Source organism: Ranitomeya variabilis, chromosome 5 (genome assembly GCF_051348905.1).
Source record: "Ranitomeya variabilis isolate aRanVar5 chromosome 5, aRanVar5.hap1, whole genome shotgun sequence".
Classification (NCBI taxonomy): domain Eukaryota; kingdom Metazoa; phylum Chordata; class Amphibia; order Anura; family Dendrobatidae; genus Ranitomeya; species Ranitomeya variabilis.
The window spans coordinates 593,490,621-593,506,980 of record NC_135236.1 but is presented as its reverse complement, the minus strand read 5'-3'; the positions used below and the strand labels follow the sequence as shown (position 1 = coordinate 593,506,980).

Below are 16,360 nucleotides of genomic sequence, written 5' to 3'. Positions count from 1 at the left end.
ATGATTTTCCAGTTTTCAGTTCAGATAAAGACTGTTGAAAGAATCCTTGCTTTTTTCTAATGTTTAGAGACATGCCCATTCAAATCCCACTGCTGCCATTATTATGAGGTTTTGAGAACCCTTTGATCTAATTCTTATGATTTTGTATTTTCATGAGTGTGTTAATTTCTGTTTAGGAAGAGACAGTTGAAAGAATCTCTGATTTTTCCTATTGTTAAGAGACTTACCCATATTCCAACAGACTTGTGAGTTCAAATGCCACTAGTATGAGTTCTTTTAAACCTTTTTATCTCATTCTTATAATTATGCTAACATGCAAAATTAGCATATGCTTTAATCTCACTGCTGCCAGTATAATGAGATCTTGAAATGTTTTTGTACTTATTCTTATGATTTTGCTAGCATGCAAATTAGCATGTGATATAATCTTCTTTTGTATTTGTATGATTTAGCAGTTTTCAGTTAAGATAAAGACCGTTGATAGAATCTTTGTTTTTGCCTAATGTTTAGAGACATGCCCATTTTCCAAAATGTACTAATTTTAAATGTTGTCAAATGTACTTCACTTTCTCTAAGGAAGCTTAATTAACCATGCTGTTTAAGGTAGCATGGCCGAGTGGTCAAAGGCGCTGGATTTAGGCTTCAGTCTCTTTGGAGGCGTGGGTTCAAATCCCACTGCTGCCAACATATTGAGGTTTTGAAAACCTTTCCAGCTTATATTTATGATTTTGCTAATAGAAAAATTAGCATATTTTTGTATGAGTGCGTGCTTTGCTTTTTTGGAAAAGACAAAAGATAGAATCATTGCTTTTTCCTTTTTGTTTAGAGACCTATCCATTTTCCACAATGCACAAGTTTAAAATGTAGTCAGATACACTAAACTTACTCTAAGGAAGCTCTTTTAATGATGCATTAGGTAGCATGGCCGAGCGGTCTAAGGCGCTGGATTAAGGCTCCAGTCTCTTCGGAGGCGTGGGTTCAAATCCCGCTGCTGCTAGTATTATGAGGTTTTGAGAACCCTTTGATCTAATTCTGAGTATTTTGTATTTCCATGAGTGTGTGCATTTCTGTTTTGGAAAAGACAGTTGAAAGAATCATTGATTGTTCCTATTGTTTAGAGACTTACCTAAATTTTAACAGACTTGTGGGTTCAAATGCCACTAGTATGAGTTCTTTTAAACCTTTTTATCTTATTCTTATAATTATGCTAACATGCAAAATTAGCATATGCTTTAAACCCACTGCTGCCAGTATTATGAGATCTTGAAATGTTTTTGTACTTATTCTTATGATTTTGCTAACATGCAAATTAGCATGTGATTTAATCTTCTTTTGTATTTGCATGATTTTCCAGTTTTCAGTTCAGATAAAGACTGTTGAAAGAATCCTTGCTTTTTTCTAATGTTTAGAGACATGCCCATTCAAATCCCACTGCTGCCATTATTATGAGGTTTTGAGAACCCTTTGATCTAATTCTTATGATTTTGTATTTTCATGAGTGTGTTAATTTCTGTTTAGGAAAAGACAGTTGAAAGAATCATTGATTTTTCCTATTGTTAAGAGACATACCCATATTCCAACAGACTTGTGAGTTCAAATCCCACTGCTGCCACTAGTATGAGTTCTTTTAAACCTTTTTATCTCATTCTTATAATTATGCTAACATGCAAAATTAGCATATGCTTTAATCTCACTGCTGCCAGTATTATGAGATCTTGAAATGTTTTTGTACTTATTCTTATGATTTTGCTAGCATGCAAATTAGCATGTGATATAATCTTCTTTTGTATTTGTATGATTTAGCAGTTTTCAGTTAAGATAAAGACCGTTGATAGAATCTTTGTTTTTGCCTAATGTTTAGAGACATGCCCATTTTCCAAAATGTACTAATTTTAAATGTTGTCAAATGTACTTCACTTTCTCTAAGAAAGCTTAATTAACTATGCTGTTTAAGGTAGCATGGCCGAGTGGTCTAAGGCGCTGGATTTAGGCTCCAGTCTCTTTGGAGGCGTGGGTTCAAATCCCACTGCTGCCAGTATTATGAGGTTTTGAGAACACTTTGATCTAATTCTGAGGATTTTGTATTTCCATGAGTGTGTGCATTTCTGTTTTGGAAAAGACAGTTTTAGACTTTAGTTTAGAGACTTACCTAAATTTTAACAGACTTGTGGGTTCAAATGCCACTAGTATGAGTTCTTTTAAACCTTTTTATCTTATTCTTATAATTATGCTAACATGCAAAATTAGCATATGCTTTAAACCCACTGCTGCCAGTATTATGAGATCTTGAAATGTTTTTGTACTTATTCTTATGATTTTGCTAACATGCAAATTAGCATGTGATTTAATCTTCTTTTGTATTTGCATGATTTTGCAGTTTTCAGTTCAGATAAAGACTGTTGAAAGAATCCTTGCTTTTTTCTAATGTTTAGAGACATGCCCATTCAAATCCCACTGCTGCCATTATTATGAGGTTTTGAGAACCCTTTGATCTAATTCTTATGATTTTGTATTTTCATGAGTGTGTTAATTTCTGTTTAGGAAAAGACAGTTGAAAGAATCATTTATTTTTCCTATTGTTAAGAGACGTACCCATATTCCAACAGACTTGTGAGTTCAAATCCCACTGCTGCCACTAGTATGAGTTCTTTTAAACCTTTTTATCTCATTCTTATAATTATGCTAACATGCAAAATTAGCATATGCTTTAATCTCACTGCTGCCAGTATAATGAGATCTTGAAATGTTTTTGTACTTATTCTTATGATTTTGCTAGCATGCAAATTAGCATGTGATATAATCTTCTTTTGTATTTGTATGATTTAGCAGTTTTCAGTTAAGATAAAGACCGTTGATAGAATCTTTGTTTTTGCCTAATGTTTAGAGACATGCCCATTTTCCAAAATGTACTAATTTTAAATGTTGTCAAATGTACTTCACTTTCTCTAAGGAAGCTTAATTAACCATGCTGTTTAAGGTAGCATGGCCGAGTGGTCTAAGGCGCTGGATTTAGGCTTCAGTCTCTTTGGAGGCGTGGGTTCAAATCCCACTGCTGCCAACATATTGAGGTTTTGAAAACCTTTCCAGCTTATATTTATGATTTTGCTAATAGAAAAATTAGCATATTTTTGTATGAGTGCGTGCTTTGCTTTTTTGGAAAAGACAAAAGATAGAATCATTGCTTTTTCCTTTTTGTTTAGAGACCTATCCATTTTCCACAATGCACAAGTTTAAAATGTAGTCAGATACACTAAACTTACTCTAAGGAAGCTCTTTTAATGATTCATTAGGTAGCATGGCCGAGCGGTTTAAGGCGCTGGATTAAGGCTCCAGTCTCTTCGGAGGCGTGGGTTCAAATCCCACTGCTGCCAGTATTATGAGGTTTTGAGAACCCTTTGATCTAATTCTGAGTATTTTGTATTTCCATGAGTGTGTGCATTTCTGTTTTGGAAAAGACAGTTGAAAGAATCATTGATTGTTCCTATTGTTTAGAGACTTACCTAAATTTTAACAGACTTGTGGTTTCAAATGCCACTAGTATGAGTTCTTTTAAACCTTTTTATCTTATTCTTATAATTATGCTAACATGCAAAATTAGCATATGCTTTAAACCCACTGCTGCCAGTATTATGAGATCTTGAAATGTTTTTGTACTTATTCTTATGATTTTGCTAACATGCAAATTAGCATGTGATTTAATCTTCTTTTGTATTTGCATGATTTTCCAGTTTTCAGTTCAGATAAAGACTGTTGAAAGAATCCTTGCTTTTTTCTAATGTTTAGAGACATGCCCATTCAAATCCCACTGCTGCCATTATTATGAGGTTTTGAGAACCCTTTGATCTAATTCTTATGATTTTGTATTTTCATGAGTGTGTTAATTTCTGTTTAGGAAGAGACAGTTGAAAGAATCTCTGATTTTTCCTATTGTTAAGAGACTTACCCATATTCCAACAGACTTGTGAGTTCAAATGCCACTAGTATGAGTTCTTTTAAACCTTTTTATCTCATTCTTATAATTATGCTAACATGCAAAATTAGCATATGCTTTAATCTCACTGCTGCCAGTATAATGAGATCTTGAAATGTTTTTGTACTTATTCTTATGATTTTGCTAGCATGCAAATTAGCATGTGATATAATCTTCTTTTGTATTTGTATGATTTAGCAGTTTTCAGTTAAGATAAAGACCGTTGATAGAATCTTTGTTTTTGCCTAATGTTTAGAGACATGCCCATTTTCCAAAATGTACTAATTTTAAATGTTGTCAAATGTACTTCACTTTCTCTAAGGAAGCTTAATTAACCATGCTGTTTAAGGTAGCATGGCCGAGTGGTCAAAGGCGCTGGATTTAGGCTTCAGTCTCTTTGGAGGCGTGGGTTCAAATCCCACTGCTGCCAACATATTGAGGTTTTGAAAACCTTTCCAGCTTATATTTATGATTTTGCTAATAGAAAAATTAGCATATTTTTGTATGAGTGCGTGCTTTGCTTTTTTGGAAAAGACAAAAGATAGAATCATTGCTTTTTCCTTTTTGTTTAGAGACCTATCCATTTTCCACAATGCACAAGTTTAAAATGTAGTCAGATACACTAAACTTACTCTAAGGAAGCTCTTTTAATGATGCATTAGGTAGCATGGCCGAGCGGTTTAAGGCGCTGGATTAAGGCTCCAGTCTCTTCGGAGGCGTGGGTTCAAATCCCACTGCTGCCAGTATTATGAGGTTTTGAGAACCCTTTGATCTAATTCTGAGTATTTTGTATTTCCATGAGTGTGTGCATTTCTGTTTTGGAAAAGACAGTTGAAAGAATCATTGATTGTTCCTATTGTTTAGAGACTTACCTAAATTTTAACAGACTTGTGGTTTCAAATGCCACTAGTATGAGTTCTTTTAAACCTTTTTATCTTATTCTTATAATTATGCTAACATGCAAAATTAGCATATGCTTTAAACCCACTGCTGCCAGTATTATGAGATCTTGAAATGTTTTTGTACTTATTCTTATGATTTTGCTAACATGCAAATTAGCATGTGATTTAATCTTCTTTTGTATTTGCATGATTTTCCAGTTTTCAGTTCAGATAAAGACTGTTGAAAGAATCCTTGCTTTTTTCTAATGTTTAGAGACATGCCCATTCAAATCCCACTGCTGCCATTATTATGAGGTTTTGAGAACCCTTTGATCTAATTCTTATGATTTTGTATTTTCATGAGTGTGTTAATTTCTGTTTAGGAAAAGACAGTTGAAAGAATCATTGATTTTTCCTATTGTTAAGAGACTTACCCATATTCCAACAGACTTGTGAGTTCAAATCCCACTGCTGCCACTAGTATGAGTTCTTTTAAACCTTTTTATCTCATTCTTATAATTATGCTAACATGCAAAATTAGCATATGCTTTAATCTCACTGCTGCCAGTATAATGAGATCTTGAAATGTTTTTGTACTTATTCTTATGATTTTGCTAGCATGCAAATTAGCATGTGATATAATCTTCTTTTGTATTTGTATGATTTAGCAGTTTTCAGTTAAGATAAAGACCGTTGATAGAATCTTTGTTTTTGCCTAATGTTTAGAGACATGCCCATTTTCCAAAATGTACTAATTTTAAATGTTGTCAAATGTACTTCACTTTCTCTAAGGAAGCTTAATTAACCATGCTGTTTAAGGTAGCATGGCCGAGTGGTCTAAGGCGCTGGATTTAGGCTTCAGTCTCTTTGGAGGCGTGGGTTCAAATCCCACTGCTGCCAACATATTGAGGTTTTGAAAACCTTTCCAGCTTATATTTATGATTTTGCTAATAGAAAAATTAGCATATTTTTGTATGAGTGCGTGCTTTGCTTTTTTGGAAAAGACAAAAGATAGAATCATTGCTTTTTCCTTTTTGTTTAGAGACCTATCCATTTTCCACAATGCACAAGTTTAAAATGTAGTCAGATACACTAAACTTACTCTAAGGAAGCTCTTTTAATGATTCATTAGGTAGCATGGCCGAGCGGTTTAAGGCGCTGGATTAAGGCTCCAGTCTCTTCGGAGGCGTGGGTTCAAATCCCACTGCTGCCAGTATTATGAGGTTTTGAGAACCCTTTGATCTAATTCTGAGTATTTTGTATTTCCATGAGTGTGTGCATTTCTGTTTTGGAAAAGACAGTTGAAAGAATCATTGATTGTTCCTATTGTTTAGAGACTTACCTAAATTTTAACAGACTTGTGGTTTCAAATGCCACTAGTATGAGTTCTTTTAAACCTTTTTATCTTATTCTTATAATTATGCTAACATGCAAAATTAGCATATGCTTTAAACCCACTGCTGCCAGTATTATGAGATCTTGAAATGTTTTTGTACTTATTCTTATGATTTTGCTAACATGCAAATTAGCATGTGATTTAATCTTCTTTTGTATTTGCATGATTTTCCAGTTTTCAGTTCAGATAAAGACTGTTGAAAGAATCCTTGCTTTTTTCTAATGTTTAGAGACATGCCCATTCAAATCCCACTGCTGCCATTATTATGAGGTTTTGAGAACCCTTTGATCTAATTCTTATGATTTTGTATTTTCATGAGTGTGTTAATTTCTGTTTAGGAAGAGACAGTTGAAAGAATCTCTGATTTTTCCTATTGTTAAGAGACTTACCCATATTCCAACAGACTTGTGAGTTCAAATGCCACTAGTATGAGTTCTTTTAAACCTTTTTATCTCATTCTTATAATTATGCTAACATGCAAAATTAGCATATGCTTTAATCTCACTGCTGCCAGTATAATGAGATCTTGAAATGTTTTTGTACTTATTCTTATGATTTTGCTAGCATGCAAATTAGCATGTGATATAATCTTCTTTTGTATTTGTATGATTTAGCAGTTTTCAGTTAAGATAAAGACCGTTGATAGAATCTTTGTTTTTGCCTAATGTTTAGAGACATGCCCATTTTCCAAAATGTACTAATTTTAAATGTTGTCAAATGTACTTCACTTTCTCTAAGGAAGCTTAATTAACCATGCTGTTTAAGGTAGCATGGCCGAGTGGTCAAAGGCGCTGGATTTAGGCTTCAGTCTCTTTGGAGGCGTGGGTTCAAATCCCACTGCTGCCAACATATTGAGGTTTTGAAAACCTTTCCAGCTTATATTTATGATTTTGCTAATAGAAAAATTAGCATATTTTTGTATGAGTGCGTGCTTTGCTTTTTTGGAAAAGACAAAAGATAGAATCATTGCTTTTTCCTTTTTGTTTAGAGACCTATCCATTTTCCACAATGCACAAGTTTAAAATGTAGTCAGATACACTAAACTTACTCTAAGGAAGCTCTTTTAATGATGCATTAGGTAGCATGGCCGAGCGGTTTAAGGCGCTGGATTAAGGCTCCAGTCTCTTCGGAGGCGTGGGTTCAAATCCCACTGCTGCCAGTATTATGAGGTTTTGAGAACCCTTTGATCTAATTCTGAGTATTTTGTATTTCCATGAGTGTGTGCATTTCTGTTTTGGAAAAGACAGTTGAAAGAATCATTGATTGTTCCTATTGTTTAGAGACTTACCTAAATTTTAACAGACTTGTGGTTTCAAATGCCACTAGTATGAGTTCTTTTAAACCTTTTTATCTTATTCTTATAATTATGCTAACATGCAAAATTAGCATATGCTTTAAACCCACTGCTGCCAGTATTATGAGATCTTGAAATGTTTTTGTACTTATTCTTATGATTTTGCTAACATGCAAATTAGCATGTGATTTAATCTTCTTTTGTATTTGCATGATTTTCCAGTTTTCAGTTCAGATAAAGACTGTTGAAAGAATCCTTGCTTTTTTCTAATGTTTAGAGACATGCCCATTCAAATCCCACTGCTGCCATTATTATGAGGTTTTGAGAACCCTTTGATCTAATTCTTATGATTTTGTATTTTCATGAGTGTGTTAATTTCTGTTTAGGAAAAGACAGTTGAAAGAATCATTGATTTTTCCTATTGTTAAGAGACTTACCCATATTCCAACAGACTTGTGAGTTCAAATCCCACTGCTGCCACTAGTATGAGTTCTTTTAAACCTTTTTATCTCATTCTTATAATTATGCTAACATGCAAAATTAGCATATGCTTTAATCTCACTGCTGCCAGTATAATGAGATCTTGAAATGTTTTTGTACTTATTCTTATGATTTTGCTAGCATGCAAATTAGCATGTGATATAATCTTCTTTTGTATTTGTATGATTTAGCAGTTTTCAGTTAAGATAAAGACCGTTGATAGAATCTTTGTTTTTGCCTAATGTTTAGAGACATGCCCATTTTCCAAAATGTACTAATTTTAAATGTTGTCAAATGTACTTCACTTTCTCTAAGGAAGCTTAATTAACCATGCTGTTTAAGGTAGCATGGCCGAGTGGTCTAAGGCGCTGGATTTAGGCTTCAGTCTCTTTGGAGACGTGGGTTCAAATCCCACTGCTGCCAACATATTGAGGTTTTGAAAACCTTTTCAGCTTATATTTATGATTTTGCTAATAGAAAAATTAGCATATTTTTGTATGAGTGCGTGCTTTGCTTTTTTGGAAAAGACAAAAGATAGAATCATTGCTTTTTCCTTTTTGTTTAGAGACCTATCCATTTTCCACAATGCACAAGTTTAAAATGTAGTCAGATACACTAAACTTATTCTAAGGAAGCTCTTTTAATGATGCATTAGGTAGCATGGCCGAGCGGTCTAAGGCGCTGGATTAAGGCTCCAGTCTCTTCGGAGGCGTGGGTTCAAATCCCACTGCTGCCAGTATTATGAGGTTTTGAGAACCCTTTGATCTAATTCTGAGTATTTTGTATTTCCATGAGTGTGTGCATTTCTGTTTTGGAAAAGACAGTTGAAAGAATCATTGATTGTTCCTATTGTTTAGAGACTTACCTAAATTTTAACAGACTTGTGGGTTCAAATGCCACTAGTATGAGTTCTTTTAAACCTTTTTATCTTATTCTTATAATTATGCTAACATGCAAAATTAGCATATGCTTTAAACCCACTGCTGCCAGTATTATGAGATCTTGAAATGTTTTTGTACTTATTCTTATGATTTTGCTAACATGCAAATTAGCATGTGATTTAATCTTCTTTTGTATTTGCATGATTTTCCAGTTTTCAGTTCAGATAAAGACTGTTGAAAGAATCCTTGCTTTTTTCTAATGTTTAGAGACATGCCCATTCAAATCCCACTGCTGCCATTATTATGAGGTTTTGAGAACCCTTTGATCTAATTCTTATGATTTTGTATTTTCATGAGTGTGTTAATTTCTGTTTAGGAAAAGACAGTTGAAAGAATCATTGATTTTTCCTATTGTTAAGAGACTTACCCATATTCCAACAGACTTGTGAGTTCAAATCCCACTGCTGCCACTAGTATGAGTTCTTTTAACCCCTTAAGCCCCGAGGGTGGTTTGCACGTTAATGACCGGGCCAATTTTTACAATTCTGACCACTGTCCCTTTATGAGGTTATAACTCTGGAACGCTTCAACGGATCTTGGCGATTCTGACATTGTTTTCTTGTGACATATTGTACTTCATGTTAGTGGTAAAATTTCTTCGATATAACTTGCCTTTATTTGTGAAAAAAACGAATATTTGGCGAAAATTTTGAAAATTTCGCAATTTTCCAACTTTGAATTTTTATGCCCTTAAATCACAGACATATGTCACACAAAATGCTTAATAAATAACATTTCCCACATGTCTACTTTACATCAGCACAATTTTGGAACCAAAATTTTTTTTTGTGACGGAGTTATAAGGGTTAAAAGTTGACCAGCAATTTCTCATTTTTACAACACCATTTTTTTTTAGGGACCACATCTCATTTGAAGTCATTTTGACGGGTCTATATGATAGAAAATACCCAAGTGTGACACCATTCTAAAAACTGCACCCCTCAAGGTACTCAAAACCACTTTCAAGAAGTTTATTAACCCTTCAGGTGTTTCACAGGAATTTTTGGAATGTTTAAATAAAAATGAACATTTAACTTTTTTTCACACAAAATTTATTTCAGCTCCAATATGTTTTATTTTACCAAGGGTAACAGGAGAAAATAGACCCCAAAAGTTGTTGTACAATTTGTCCTGAGTACGCTGATACCCCATATGTGGGGGTAAACCACAGTTTGGGCGCATGGCAGAGCTTGGAAGCAAAGGAGCGCCATTTGACTTTTCAATGCAAAATTGACTGGAATTGAGATGGGACGCCATGTTGCATTTGGAGAGCCCCTGATGTGCCTAAACATTGAAACCCCTAACAAGTGACACCATTTTGGAAAGTAGACCCCCTAAGGAACTTATCTAGATGTGTGGTGAGCACTTTGACCCAACAAGTGCTTTACAGAAGTTTATAATGCAGAGCCGTAAAAATAAAAAATCATATTTTTTCACAAAAATTATCTTTTCACCCCCAATTTTTTATTTTCCCAAGGGTGAGAGAAGAAATTGGACCCCAAAAATTGTTGTGCAATTTGTCCTGAGTACGCTGATACCCCATATGTGGGTGTAAACCATTGTTTGGGCGCAGGGCAGAGCTCGGAAGGGAAGGAGCGCCATTTGACTTTTCAATGCAAAATTGACTGGAATTGAGATGGGACGCCATGTTGCATTTAGAGAGCCCTTGATGTGCCTAAACATTGAAACCCCTAACAAGTGACACCATTTTGGAAAGTAGACCCCCTAAGGAACTTATCTAGATGTGTGGTGAGCACTTTGACCCAACAAGTGCTTTACAGAAGTTTATAATGCAGAGCCGTAAAAATAAAAAATCATATTTTTTCACAAAAATGATCTTTTCACCCCCAATTTTTTATTTTCCCAAGGGTAAGAGAAGAAATTGGACCCCAAAAATTGTTGTGCAGTTTGTCCTGAGTACACTGATACCCCATATGTGGGTGTAAACCATTGTTTGGGCGCAGGGCAGAGCTCAGAAGGGAAGGAGCGCCATTTGACTTTTCAATGCAAAATTGACTGGAATTGAGATGGGACGCCATGTTGCGTTTGGAGAGCCCCTAATGTGCCTAAACATTGAAACCCCCCACGAGTGACACCATTTTGGAAAGTAGACCCCTTAAGGAACTTATCTAGATGTGTGTTGAGCACTTTGACCCAACAAGTGCTTCACAGAAGTTTATAATGCAGAGCCGTAAAATAAAAAATCATATTTTTTCACAAAAATGATCTTTTCACCCCCAATTTTTTATTTTCCCAAGGGTAAGAGAAGAAATTGGACCCCAAAAATTGTTGTGCAGTTTGTCCTGAGTACACTGATACCCCATATGTGGGTGTAAACCATTGTTTGGGCGCAGGGCAGAGCTCAGAAGGGAAGGAGCGCCATTTGACTTTTCAATGCAAAATTGACTGGAATTGAGATGGGACGCCATGTTGCGTTTGGAGAGCCCCTAATGTGCCTAAACATTGAAACCCCCCACGAGTGACACCATTTTGGAAAGTAGACCCCTTAAGGAACTTATCTAGATGTGTGTTGAGCACTTTGACCCAACAAGTGCTTCACAGAAGTTTATAATGCAGAGCCGTAAAAATAAAAAATCATATTTTTTCACAAAAATGATCTTTTCACCCCCATTTTTTTATTTCCCCAAGGGTAAGAGAAGAAATTAGACCACAAAAGTTGTTGTGCAATTTGTCCTGAGTACGACGATACCCCATATGTGGGGGTAAACCACTGTTTGGGTGCATAGCAGAGCTCGGAAGGGAAGGAGCGCTATTTGACTTTTCAATGCAAAATTGACTGGAATTAAGATGGGATGCCATGTTGCATTTGGAGAGCCCCCTGATGTGCCTAAACATTAAAAAACCCCACAAGTGACACCATTTTGGAAAGTAGACCCCCTAAGGAACTTATCTAGATGTGTTTTGAGAGCTTTGAACCCCCAAGTGTTTCACTACAGTTTATAACGCAGAGCCGTGAAAATAAAAATTATTTTTTTTTTTCACAAAAATGATTTTTTAGCCCCCAGTTTTGTATTTTCACAAGGGTATCAGGATAAATTGGACCCCAAAAGTTGTTGTCCAATTTGTCTGGAGTACGCTGATACCCCATTTGTGGGGAGGGACCACTGTTTGGGCGCATGACAGAGCTCGGAAGGGAAGGAGCGCCATTTGGAATGCAGACTTAAATGGATTGGTCTGCAGGCGTCACGTTGCATTTGCAGAGCCCCTGATGTACCCAAACAGTACAAACCCCCCACAAGTGACCCCATATTGGAAACTAGACCCCCCAAGGAACTTATCTAGATGTGTTGTGAGAACTTTGAACCCCCAAGTGTTTCACTACAGTTTATAACGCAGAGCCGTGAAAATAAAAATTATTTTTCTTTTTCACAAAAATGATTTTTTAGCCCCCAGTTTTGTATTTTCACAAGGGTATCAGGATAAATTGGACCCTAAAAGTTGTTGTCCAATTTGTCCTGAGTACGCTGATACCCCCTATGTGGGGGGGAACCACTGTTTGGGCGCATGACAGAGCTCGGAAGGGAAGGAGCGCCATTTGGAATGCAGACTTAAATGGATTGGTCTGCAGGCATCACGTTGCATTTGCAGAGCCCCTGATGTACCCAAACAGTACAAACCCCCCACAAGTGACCCCATATTGGAAACTAGACCCCCCAAGGAACTTATCTAGATGTGTTGTGAGAACTTTGAACCCCCAAGTGTTTCACTACAGTTTATAACGCAGAGCCGTGAAAATAAAAATTATTTTTCTTTTTCACAAAAATGATTTTTTAGCCCCCAGTTTTGTATTTTCACAAGGGTATCAGGATAAATTGGACCCTAAAAGTTGTTGTCCAATTTGTCCTGAGTACGCTGATACCCCCTATGTGGGGGGAACCACTGTTTGGGCGCATGACAGAGCTCGGAAGGGAAGGAGCGCCATTTGGACTGCAGACTTAAATGGATTGGTCTACAGGCGTCACGTTGCATTTGCAGAGCCCCTGATGTACCCAAATAGTACAAACCCCCCACAAGTGACCCCATATTGGAAACTAGACCTCCCAAGGAACTTATCTAGATGTGTTGTGAGAACTTTGAACCCCCAAGTGTTTCACTACAGTTTACAACGCAGAGCCGTGAAAATAAAACATATTTTTTTTCCCACAAAAATGATTTTTAGCCCCCCAAATTTTTATTTTCCCAAGGATAACAAGAGAACTTGGACCCCAGAAGTTGTTGTTCAATTTGTCCCTAGTACGCTGATACCCCATATGTTGGGGTAAACCCCTTTTTGGACGCACGGGAGAGCTCGGAAGGGAAGGAGCACTGTTTTACTTTTTCAACGCAGAATTGGCTGGAATTGAGATTGGACGCCATGTCGCGTTTGGAGAGCCCCTGATGTGCCTGAACAGTGGAAACTCCCCAATTCTACCTGAAACCCTACCCCTAACCTCACCCCTAACCGTTTACTGAACATTTTCTGACAGTCATAAGTGCCACATATATAAGTGCCACGTATATAAGTGCCACGTATATAAGTGCCACGTATATAAGTGCCACGTATATAAGTGCCACGTATTTAAGAGCCACGTATTTAAGTGCCACGTATTTCAGTGCCACGATATTTCAGTGCCACGATATTTCAGTGCCACGTATTTCAGTGCCACGTATTTCAGTGCCACGTATTTCAGGCACTGAAAAATACGTGGCACTTAAATACGTGGCACTTAAATACGTGGCACTTAAATACGTGGCACTTAAATACGTGGCACTTAAATACGTGGCATTTATATACGTGGCCACTGAAATATCGTGGCACTTATATACGTATATAAACGTATATTTCAGTGCCACGTATTTCAGTGCCACGTATTTCAGGTTAGGGGTAGGGTTAGGGGTAGGGTTAGGGTTTTTTGTTTTTTTCTTGTTTTCTTGTGTTTTTCTATAAAAACGCATGCGTTTTACCGCGTTTACATGCATTTTTTCACACATGTGGTTTTTTTAAAAAACGCATGCAGATAAAAACGCAAGTGTGAAACCAGACTAAAAGACGCTTTTTATAGCAAAAAAGTTTTTGCGTCTCCACATTTTGAGACCTATAATTTTTCCACATTTTGGTCCACAGAGTCATGTGAGGTCTTGTTTTTTGCGGGACGAGTTGACGTTTTTATTGGTAACATTTTCGGACACGTGACCATTTTTTATCACTTTTTATTCTGATTTTTGTGAGGCAGAATAACCAAAAACCAGCTATTCATGAATTTCTTTTGGGGGAGGCGTTTATACCGTTCTGCGCTTGGTAAAATTGATAAAGCAGTTTTATTCGTCGGGTCAGTACGATTACAGTGATACCTCATTTATATCATTTTTTTATGTTTTGACGCTTTTATACGATAAAAACTATTTTATAGAAAAAATAATTATTTTGGCATCGCTTTATTCTGAGGACTATAACTTTTTTATTTTTTTGCTGATGATGCTGTATGGCGGCTCGTTTTTTGCGGGACAAGATGACGTTTTCAGCGGTAACATTGTTATTTATATCCGTCTTTTTGATCGCGTGTTATTCCACTTTTTGTCCGGCGGTATGGTAATAAAGCGTTGTTTTTTGCCTCGTTTTTTTTTTTTTTTTTCTTACGGTGTTTACTGAAGGGGTTAACTAGTGGGCCAGTTTTATAGGTTGGGTCGTTACGGACGCGGCGATACTAAATATGTGTACTTTTATTGTTTTTGTTTGTTTTTTTTAGATAAAGAAATGTATTTATGGGAATAATATTTTTTTTTTTATTATTTATTTAGGAATTTTTTTTTTTTTTACACATGTGGAAATTTTTTTTTTTACTTTTTTACTTTGTCCCAGGGGGGACATCACAGATCGCCGATCTGATAGTGTGCACAGCACTCTATCAGTTCGGCGCTCTCAGTCACATCGCTGCAGGCTGCAGCTTTCATCTGCTCCGACCCGGAAGTGCTCCCTGCAGGACCCGGATACAGCCCCTCGGCCATTTTGGATCCGGGGCCTGCAGGGAGAAGACGTTCGGTACGAGGTGAGTACATCACCTTGTACCGATCGTCTCAGGGAAGCCCGCAGGGAGCCCCCTCCCTGCGCGATGCTTCCCTGTACCGCCGGTACACCGCGATCATGTTTGATCGCGGTGTGCCGGGGGTTAATGTGCCGGGGGCGGTCCGTGACCGCTCCTGGCACATAGTGCCGGATGTCAGCTGCGATATGCAGCCGACACCCGGCCGCGATCGGCCGCGCTCCCCCCGTGATCGCGTATGACGTACTATCCCGTCACCGGGAATTAAGTCCCAGGTCACCTTGACGGGATAGTACGTCATACGGGATTAAGGGGTTAAACCTTTTTATCTCATTCTTATAATTATGCTAACATGCAAAATTAGCATATGCTTTAATCTCACTGCTGCCAGTATAATGAGATCTTGAAATGTTTTTGTACTTATTCTTATGATTTTGCTAGCATGCAAATTAGCATGTGATATAATCTTCTTTTGTATTTGTATGATTTAGCAGTTTTCAGTTAAGATAAAGACCGTTGATAGAATCTTTGTTTTTGCCTAATGTTTAGAGACATGCCCATTTTCCAAAATGTACTAATTTTAAATGTTGTCAAATGTACTTCACTTTCTCTAAGGAAGCTTAATTAACCATGCTGTTTAAGGTAGCATGGCCGAGTGGTCTAAGGCGCTGGATTTAGGCTTCAGTCTCTTTGGAGGCGTGGGTTCAAATCCCACTGCTGCCAACATATTGAGGTTTTGAAAACCTTTCCAGCTTATATTTATGATTTTGCTAATAGAAAAATTAGCATATTTTTGTATGAGTGCGTGCTTTGCTTTTTTGGAAAAGACAAAAGATAGAATCATTGCTTTTTCCTTTTTGTTTAGAGACCTATCCATTTTCCACAATGCACAAGTTTAAAATGTAGTCAGATACACTAAACTTACTCTAAGGAAGCTCTTTTAATGATGCATTAGGTAGCATGGCCGAGCGGTTTAAGGCGCTGGATTAAGGCTCCAGTCTCTTCGGAGGCGTGGGTTCAAATCCCACTGCTGCCAGTATTATGAGGTTTTGAGAACCCTTTGATCTAATTCTGAGTATTTTGTATTTCCATGAGTGTGTGCATTTCTGTTTTGGAAAAGACAGTTGAAAGAATCATTGATTGTTCCTATTGTTTAGAGACTTACCTAAATTTTAACAGACTTGTGGGTTCAAATGCCACTAGTATGAGTTCTTTTAAACCTTTTTATCTTATTCTTATAATTATGCTAACATGCAAAATTAGCATATGCTTTAAACCCACTGCTGCCAGTATTATGAGATCTTGAAATGTTTTTGTACTTATTCTTATGATTTTGCTAACATGCAAATTAGCATGT

The 16,360-nt window shown here is 36.7% G+C and overlaps 7 non-coding genes across 7 annotated transcripts; all 7 read left to right on the top strand.

Annotated features, from left to right (window-relative positions):
* Window positions 1-1,953: 1,953 nt before the first annotated feature.
* On the top strand, window positions 1,954-2,035 carry TRNAL-UAG (transfer RNA leucine (anticodon UAG)). Its single transcript has one exon. It is a non-coding gene; the product is annotated as a tRNA-Leu (tRNA).
* A 1,254-nt stretch (window positions 2,036-3,289) lies between these two features.
* Window positions 3,290-3,371, top strand: TRNAL-AAG (transfer RNA leucine (anticodon AAG)). The gene has a single exon. It is a non-coding gene; the product is annotated as a tRNA-Leu (tRNA).
* Window positions 3,372-4,631: 1,260 nt separating this feature from the next.
* Window positions 4,632-4,713, top strand: TRNAL-AAG (transfer RNA leucine (anticodon AAG)). Its single transcript has one exon. It is a non-coding gene; the product is annotated as a tRNA-Leu (tRNA).
* Window positions 4,714-5,982: 1,269 nt separating this feature from the next.
* Window positions 5,983-6,064, top strand: TRNAL-AAG (transfer RNA leucine (anticodon AAG)). The gene has a single exon. It is a non-coding gene; the product is annotated as a tRNA-Leu (tRNA).
* A 1,260-nt stretch (window positions 6,065-7,324) lies between these two features.
* TRNAL-AAG (transfer RNA leucine (anticodon AAG)) lies at window positions 7,325-7,406 on the top strand. Its single transcript has one exon. It is a non-coding gene; the product is annotated as a tRNA-Leu (tRNA).
* Window positions 7,407-8,675: 1,269 nt separating this feature from the next.
* On the top strand, window positions 8,676-8,757 carry TRNAL-AAG (transfer RNA leucine (anticodon AAG)). The gene has a single exon. It is a non-coding gene; the product is annotated as a tRNA-Leu (tRNA).
* Window positions 8,758-15,957: 7,200 nt separating this feature from the next.
* TRNAL-AAG (transfer RNA leucine (anticodon AAG)) lies at window positions 15,958-16,039 on the top strand. The gene has a single exon. It is a non-coding gene; the product is annotated as a tRNA-Leu (tRNA).
* Window positions 16,040-16,360: the final 321 nt, after the last annotated feature.